Raw genomic sequence first — 9,404 nt, 5'->3', positions numbered from 1 at the left:
GTGCCTGGGCAGTTGTCGTGCCACCACACTCTCAACAACCTTCACCACAAAACGAAGTGGTAGTTAGCTAATTCAGCCGGGTCCAGGGAAGGCTTCTTGAGGAGGGGCCTCTCCACCGCCTCTTTCAAGGTGGCGGGAAAGGCACCCTCACTCAGAGAAGCAGTTATAATCCCCTGGAGCCAGCCTCGTGTAACCTCCCGGGAGGCCAGTACCAACCAGGAGGGACACGGGTCCAATAAACATGTGGTGGCACTAATCCTACCCAGAACCCTGTCCACATCCTCGGGAGCCACAGGATCAAACTCCTCCCAGGTAATATTCTCAAGACCTACCCTCGTCTCCTCCCCTGGACTCACCCAGTTGGAGTCCAAGCCTTCCCGAATCCGAGCGACCTTATCGTGCAGGAATTGCACAAAATCCTCAGCTCGACCCTGCAAGGGATCTTCCTGCACTCCCCCCCCCGAAGAAGGGAGTGGGTCACCCTAAACAGGGCGGCTGGGTGGTTCTCTGCAGATGCGATAAGAGTGGAAAAATGGTTAGATTTCGCCGCTTTTATCGCCACTAGGTAGGTCTTGATATAAGACCTCACCTGTGTCCAGTCGGAATCAGAATGACTAGTCCTCCAAATGCTCTCTAGGCATCTTTTCCGACGCTTCATCTCTCTCAGCTCCTCAGAGAACCAAGGAGCCAATTGAGATCGGCATCGGGTCAGAGGCCGCAGAGGCAAGACACGATCCAAAGCTCCGGCGGCCGCACTCTCCCAGGCGGCCACCAGCTCTTCAGTCGAGTCGTGTGTCAGAGTCTCAGGAAACAGCCCAAGCTCCGTCAGGAATCTTTCGGGATCCATCAGGCGCCTGGGACGGAACCATTTGGTCGGTTCCGTCTCCCTGCGGCAGGGGGAAGCAGTAGGAAAGTCCAAGTGAAGGAGCGAATGATCTGTCCATGACAAGGGTTTAATATCTAAGTCCCCTCTACCAAGATCATTCAACCACTGACCAGAGATGAAAATCAAGTCCAGAGTGTGTCCCTCTATGTGAGTGGGGCCTTGAACTAACTGGGTCAGGTCCATGGCCATCATGGAAGCCATGAACTCCCGAGCCACCTCTGACGCCTCACCCGCGGATGGAAGGTTGAAATCCCCCATGACAATAAGTCTGGGGGTATCAACCGCCACCCCGGCAATGACGTCAAGTAGCTCGGGCAGGGTCGCTGCTACGTGGCAGGGAGCCAGGTACGTAATCAGCAAACCCATCTGCACCCCACGGCCCCACTTCACAAAAAGGGACTCACATCCGGCTATCTGAGGAACAGTGGTCTCCCTCGGACAAAGACTTTCCCTAATAATCACCACCACTCCGCCACCCCTCCCCTGGGCCCTTGGCTGATGAAATGCACGGAAACCTGGTGGGCACATTTTGACAAGGGGGACCCCCCCTCTTGGCCCAACCAGGTCTCCGTAATACCTGCCAGGTCCGCACCCCCTCCAAAATAAGATCACAAATGAGGGGGGCTTTATTAACAACCGACCTGGCATTACACAACATCAGCCGCGGACCCTGGGCCTGAGACTCTGCACAACCCAGGCCACGAGTCGCACATTGGGGGCCGGAGTGCGCAATTGCTCATAAACAGCGTGTGTGCAACCCCCGACACATGATATGGCCCCCTGCGCCCGTCATACCTGCCCCTCCCACTCATTATTTCAATTTCATTGCCCTTCCTGTTGCCCCCCTGTTCCCCGGATAAGTTTCCTTTCCCGACCCCTCTGCTGCAACCAATCAATTTAAGAATTTAAAATTTATAGAATCTATTATGCAGAGCCTAAGAGTATTAGTCATGACTTCAACAAAAAGTCAAATAGTTCATGGAGGCAGTTACTGGGCTACATTGGGATAGTACACAATTGGAACTCACCAGGATGTCCCTAGTCCTTTACAGAATTTATGTGCTTCAGCCTGTAGTTTAAATAATTTGTAATGCCATTGCTAATAAATAAAAGAAGAAATGAACAACCAGTAGTAATGTATGAGATTTTGTTTTAAAGAATGATTAATTAACATCTGTTATGTTATAAATCAATAGAAACAGATATAAATGTTCTTAAATAAATAAGGTAATTATTTGAAGAAATAGTACTGGTGATATAAAATTAAACTAAAGGTTTAAAAATAAAAAAATAGTTATATAATCACTAGTTCTTGCTTCTGAGGTTTAGTTTAAGAATTGTTAAAGGATATATGGAACAGCTGCTTTTTAAAATTATAATATATATTTATTTTATTCAAACCAAAGTTAAAATACACAATACAGAACTAAAAAAAAAAAAAATAAATCCAAAAGGACAAAAAGAAAAAAAAGCACAAAAAACAAAACAATCAACAATAAAAAGGTACATTAAAAAAGACATTATACATATATTATCCCCTCTAATTGAATACTGATTAATATATTACTACAACATTGGTTCCCACCCCTTGTAAAAGAAGCCCTCCAAAAAATTTTAAACTACTGAATCTATTTGCAGCTTTTTGACCTGTCTTCTATATGTTATATTAATCACTAAGTAATTAACAGGAAAAACAATATTAGTGAAACAAATTAAAATTAAAGTTTCAAAACTCTCTGTTAACAAGCTGTTATTGTAATCCAGTGATAGAAAATTTACCACATCTTATCTATCCCAAATAGCAATAGCAATAGCACTTAGACTTATATACAGCTTCATAGTGCTTTACAGCCCTCACTAAGTGGTTTACTTAGTCAGTATATTGCCCTTAACAATCTGGGTCTTCATTTTACCAACCTCAGAACAATGGAAGGCTGAGTCAACCTTGAACCGGTCAGAATCAACCTCCTGGCAGTGAGCAGTGAGTTAGCCTGAAATACTTTAATCTAACCACTGCGCTACCACAGCTCCTAAATCATTCCAAATGTTATAAATAAATAATCTTGGATCATATATCCATGCTTGTTTCTTCACATCATCTCTAGTCAATTGTTTAATTAAATATTAAACAAAATTAAATTCAGTCTCCAAAATACATCTATCTTCCAATCAAAGTGCAAGCAGAAGTAATTGCCAATTAACTGTAATAAATCTGTCCAGTCTTCCTCAGACTTCCTAGTGATGTGTAATCTGCCCATTTCCTTTCTAATCAAAACCATAATGTTGAAAGAATATGCAGGTTAAACTTCATAACAGCAGATGAAATCCACTTTGCTGGTTCTCCAGTTGTGAAACTATCTCTTTGATCTGGAACTGGAACAAAGTCCTTTTGTATATCTTCATCCACACCCAAAAATAAAGCTTCAAATTTTAACATTCTTTTAGTTATTATAGTTTGATTAAGCTTTCGAGAGAGCTAGAAGCTGCACATCTCCCCACTTTCTTTTCTTAGTTTTCAGAGATTGTTCAGTCATCTTAATCTGTGAAATTTAGCCAGGGACAAAGAATAAAAAAAAATATGTTTGCCTTTATATTTTAATCCAAGATTATAAGAAACGTTCAATGGAAATAAAGTCCACGTGTTTTGCAAATTCAAAAAGTACAAAATCCAGTGGTGAGAGTGGGAACTCTTTGCCACCATCCTGAACATTGCCATGCTTTCGATACAGAAGGGACAGAGATTATCCAGAACAACATATATCAACAGAAAAAAGAGAAAAAACAATTAGAGTCCAGCAAAGGATTGAAATAAATCAGCACCCAATCATTAATCAACTTTTAAAACAATAAGCAAAATAAAGCAATGAAGTCAAAAAGTAAAAGTTAAAATTTCGGCGTGCTTAGAAAACAAACTATTTAACAGGAAGACAGATACGTCCAATGACTTTTCAATTGCTTCCAGAGGAAATTGGAATCTTAAAAAAAAAAAAACTTGCCGATTGGGTCCATGATCATCCAAAAGTCATCTTGGGTCACTCCTATATATTTCCATTCTGAACCAGGGAACAGCACTGCCAAAGAACCAGCTTTAGCCGTGAAATCAGCAGATTGTCGGTAAGAGAAAACAAAACTCTTATCGTGCAGCAGCCATCTTGAAAGAAGAGGTTCGGAGCAGCTGTCTTGATTTGACGAGCTTGAAGAACTCATGATAGCCATCAAAACACCAGCTAGGAAAAAAAATAATTATTTTATTGCAAGTTGAAAGACAAATCCCTTGAAACTGCTAGATGAAATCTGAAAATATAGAATAATTAACCATTTGTAGAGCAAAATGATTAGGAAAGAAAATATATTTTAAAACAATATATTCAGATAAGGTCTGTGATACTTGAAAGAAGTAGGTTTGCAGAAAAATTCTTATTTATAATTACTAGGATTTAATCCCTAGGAGTCAGATTGTCTTAACCTACTATCCTCTGCTGGAAAATATTCCAGAGGATTTAATTATTAACCACTATAATGTGAAAATATATATTTCTGAAAAAGTTTTCTTTCCTGCTACAAATAAATAAGAATGGGAAAGCTTAGGCATATATAAATGCCAAATTAATATAATTATGTCTTCTCTGTAATTATATAGTAGTTGGGATTTTAGCAGATGTGACTGATTTTGCAGGTGCAAGAAAGATGTTTCTATTGAAACTTCTTTTTAATGTAATCTTTTAAAGACTGAGAAAACCCCATTTTTCTTTCAAAAAATAGCATCTCAATTGGAGTAAATGCTGTATTACTCCATGTGAATTCAGTATTTCCGCAGTATTATTGTATTCACAGCAGAAACATTTCTTTCTTTCAAGGTAGATCTGTTGTAAGCAAGACAGTCTCTCCTTTTGCATGGAAAATAGATTCTTAGTGAAAAGGTTAAGGGTTTGTATTCTTTTTCCTTCAACGAAATAGTTAGGGAAGGCTTAATGAACATAAGTAACAAAGGGACACAACATGCCAAATCAAAATATATAGCAGTTATGGGAGATATTTTTGTTTCTTAAAAGATATACTCCCTCCCTTAAACCCCAAAATATTAAAACTGAATTAAATAAATATTTACTGCCTTTTATGCCATTCAAAGTCATCAGCCTGAGATAATTTGATGACAGGAACCACTTACAACACAATCACCTAGGACAGTGATGGCTAACCTTTTTGCCATCGCGTGCCAGGAGAGGGGGGGGCGGGGAGGGTCATGCGCGCACGTGCCCACGCGCATGTGTGTGCAACCCCCTCCCCCTCGCTCCTGGCACATGATGGCCTGATAGGCCCGTTTTTCTTTCTTACCTGGTTCCAAATCCTCTCTGTGTATCTGGGAACTGCGAAAACAGCCTTTCCCACTCCCTTGGAGGCCCTACGGAGGCTGAAAGGGCCCATTTCCCAACTCCCGGTGGGACATGAAGTGACATTTTTTGTTGTCCCAGCCTCCAGAACCTCTCTAGGAGCCTCTCTAGGAGTCTCTAGGAGCCTTTCTAGGAGTCTCTGGAGGCTGGGGACAGGAAAAAAGTCACTTCCTGTACCACCGGGAGTGGGGAAATGGGCCCTTTCAGCCTCCGTAGGGCCTCCAAGGGAGTGGGAAAGGCTATTTTCGCTGTTCCCAGATACACAGAGAGGATCTGGAGCCAGGTAAGAAAGAAAAACGGGCCTTCCCCACCCCCCCCAGGCCCTCCAGAGGCAGGAAACAGCCTGTTTCCCTACTTCTGGTGGGCCCAGAAGGCCCGAAAATCAGCTGGCCGGCGCGGGCATGCGTCCCAGAGCTGAGCTGTCATGGCCACTAATATGGCTCCGCGTGCCACCTGTGGCACACGTGCCATAGGTTCGCCATCACGGACCTAGGAGTTTCCTTATTTTATGACATTCTTGAAATATGTTAGTATATTCCTCTTGTTGTTATCCCTGAAATGTGCCAGCGTGCAAATAGCCAATCAATGCACACAGAGTAGAGAATGCAAATGTTTATTTTGTGCAGAGGAAAGATGTGAGTGGGATAGAAACCAAAATCAAGCACCAGTACTCAATGAGATAGGGCTGCTCATATACAATTTTGTATACAGTTTCAACAATAGTTTCAACAATAATCACAAGATTGCAGGAGTTATAAATCATTCGTCAATAAGCTTAAAGATATGCTTGTTTAGTAACATCTTTCTGCTATCTTAAAGAAACTACCAGTTGAAGTCTTTTCCTCAAAAAACATATGTTGTTTTTCAACTTTTTCTTTTTGATAAAGAGTGGAAGATCTCTCCCATTGTGAGACGGATGGATAATTTCAAAATGTGATAAAATAAATAAAAATAAATTGGAGGAACTCGGGCTCAGGCTAATCTAAAGCTGATGCTTCACAAGAACATTCTCACAACTTCTCTGTTCCTTCCATCTTCCCTGTTTCTAACATACCTAGTAATCTCCAATTCTAAAATCTTTTAAAACCATGCAACAAGAAAGTATATGATCTGTCAGTCCTCAAACCAGCTCAGAGCACTAAGACTTTGTATATCACATGGAAAAATGGATAAGGAAGAATGTTGCATTTCTTTATCTTAGCTGTGATAAAGAATATCAATTCTGAATGGTGTGAAATTATGCCCTTTTATTGGTCATGTTGGTCATTAGAGGGACGCGGTGGCTCAGTGGCTAAGATGCTAAGCTTGTCGATCGAAAGGTAGACAGTTCGGCAGTTTGAATCCCTAGTGCCATGTAATGGGGTGAGCTCCTGTTACTTGTCCCAGCTTCTGCCAACCTAGCAATTTGGAAGCACGTAAAAAAATGCAAGTAGAAAAATAGGGACCACCTTTGATGGGAAGGTAACAGCATTTCGTGCACCTTTGGCGTTTAGTCATGCCGGCCACATAACCACAGAGACGTCTTCAGACAGCGCTGGCTCTTTGGCTTTGAAACAGAGATGAGCACCGCCCCCTAGAGTTAGGAACGACTAGCACACTTGTGCGAGGGGAACCTTTACCTTATTGGTCATGAGTTCACTATTTGTAATTAATAACAACTGCCCCCATTAACAATTGGAACCAAAACTGTGGAGACATACAAGAATTCAAATTTTGTTGAATTGTGTTTATTTTGAAGAACTCCTACAAGGAATATTTTCTCCTTGCTGAAATTTCACTTAAATTTCAATTAAATCACTGGATCTAATATTATATTTCTTGTATATTAGTTCACATATTTGCTTCTATACAGTGAGGAAACATCATATGAAAGTTAAATTACAGTTTGCATCAAGGAGATGGATAAGAACAGAAAAGATGCTGAAATGAAAAAAAAAACTTGTAATAACAGAAATGGTGGAAAAAATGGCAAGGAAGATCAAGGAGTGGTCAGCACCATTTGACTGGTCTACTCCCACTCATTGGCAAGCAGTTTAACTATATACTGCAAGGAGGTGAAATTGAAGATTGGTTACTACCTTGCAAAACTACCTAATAATGAAAAATCCAGCAAAAGGGGCAGCCGCAAATAATACAGGCCAGTTGCCTGTTTATCAAAAACTTTCCAATTGCTAACTGGTGTGGTAGCTGATGCAGTTCAGCAGCAACCAGCTAAAATCAAGCTATTTTTACCGGAACAGAAAGGAAACCACCCAAACAGCAGAAGAACAAAAGATCAGCTCCTACTTCACAATATGCTTTTGGAAATATGCAAGAGAAGAGAGACCAATTTGAATGTAGGTTGGATTAAATATAAAAAGGAATTTGATTCTCTGGCACATTGTATAAGTGCCTCAAAATAACGGGAGTCTATATAAACATCAGAAGCTTTGTGCAAAGATCAATGGCACAGTGGAAGGCACAGTTGGAAGAGGTTAATATTAAGAGAGGAATCTTTTAAGGAGATTCATTCTAAATATTACTATTTTTACTATTTGTCACAGTACTGATTGTTCTGTCAGCAATACTAAATAAGTCAGACTAGGGCTATCAAATGTAAAAAAATATCTGTGAGGCTACCTATCATGGTTGCCATCCTGCTATCATCATTTCACATCCTGCCACCTGACATTTTTGCAATGCGGAGGGAGGAGATAGAAATAATATCAAGAGTCGAGAGGAAGAATATCCCTACAAATACCAAGGCAACCTTCAAATTGAAAACATTAGCCATACCAAAGTGCAGAATACATCACAAGAGTGAAGAAAATCTTAAAGTCCAACTTTTGTGAAAAAATACATATAACACCTAGACAATTCCAGTCATTAGATGCACTGAACTCAAGTGGAACTAGAAGTCCCAGATAAGAAAATCAGAAAAATAATGATAATGAATTATGTCCTTCATCCACACAGTGTCATTGACAGGCTACTGAAAAATAGGTGGGCATGGAATGTTGCATATACACCACACCATTAAATAAGTTCTCTAGCTCTCCTCATGGGTAAATCTGCTTGTTTTTAGGGGGAAGGGGAGTGTCTGTTTGAGTGAGTGAATCATGTGACTGCAGGGAGGAAAGTTCTCCAGCTCTCCTCATGGGTAAATCTGTTTGTTTTAGGGGGGAAGGGGAGTGTCTCTTTGAGTGAGTGAATCATGTGACTGCAGGGAGGAAAGTTCTCCAGCTCTCCTCATGGGTAAATCTGCTTGTTTTTAGGGAGCGGGGGGGTGCCTGTTTGAGTGAGTGAATAATGTGACTGCAGGGAGGAAGGTGCTCCAGTTCACCTCATGAATGAATCTGCTTGTTTCTAAGGGGAGGGGAGAGTGGCTGTTTGATTGAGTGTAAGTGGGAAGTCTTGTTAGCTGTGTGCGTGGGAAGAACCAGTTAGATGGTGTCTGCTAGCCTTGGAAGGCAACTTATATAGGACAAGGGAAACTCCGATCTCAAATCTCCACTGCCTTGTGGCTATACCAATCTATGGGAAAGTCTTCAGGAGTTAACCTCGAGGCAAAACCTGAAGCAGAAGTCCTGGAGTGAGGAGGAGTGCTAGAGGAGTAATACCTCTTAAAAAAAACCAGCTGGCCTGGCTGGTAGAACCTCATAAGGACCCCTTTCCAGGGTTACAGGAGAAGGGGGTCAATGGTTTTTGATGGCAGAAGAGAGCTTTATGCCCCAACGGCAGATAAAATGGCAAAACCATCTTCTAGAAGAAGGGAAACTCTGATTACAAACCTCCACTGCCTTGTGGCTGTATCTACTACTGGAAAAGGCTTCAGGCAAGGATTTGCCTCGAGGCAAAATCCAGAGCCCGAGTCCCAGAAGCAGTTCGTGACTGTGTACAATCACGTTCTGGTAACTCCTGCGACGCAGCTGGAACTAATCGAATCAGCTTTGCCGTTCCTTTGGACTATTTCAGCAACGTGGAGAGGGGGGATCTGCTGCTTGGGTAACAGTCTATCCTCCATATTAATCTACCTAGGCCTCGTGCTCTGGAGAGGACGCTCCAGCTTTGCATACAGCATTGGAACAACATGGGAAGTGGCAGTTACCGATTATAAGTCTTTGCTTCATTGGCATAGAGCATGACGC

The 9,404-nt window shown here is 41.6% G+C and overlaps 1 long non-coding RNA gene across 1 annotated transcript in view; it reads right to left on the bottom strand.

Annotated features, from left to right (window-relative positions):
- Positions 1-2,203: 2,203 nt before the first annotated feature.
- Positions 2,204-9,404, bottom strand: part of LOC117654558 (uncharacterized) — a 72,418-nt gene continuing 65,217 nt past the window's right edge. The window contains exon 3 of the long non-coding RNA XR_004588324.3: positions 2,204-4,113. This is a non-coding gene — a long non-coding RNA (uncharacterized LOC117654558). The remainder of the gene's footprint in view (positions 4,114-9,404) is intronic.

Source organism: Pantherophis guttatus, chromosome 8 (genome assembly GCF_059756535.1).
Source record: "Pantherophis guttatus breed Tessera chromosome 8, ASM5975653v1, whole genome shotgun sequence".
Classification (NCBI taxonomy): domain Eukaryota; kingdom Metazoa; phylum Chordata; class Lepidosauria; order Squamata; family Colubridae; genus Pantherophis; species Pantherophis guttatus.
The sequence above is the reverse complement of the archived record's forward strand: the minus strand, read 5'-3'. Positions and strand labels throughout refer to the sequence as shown.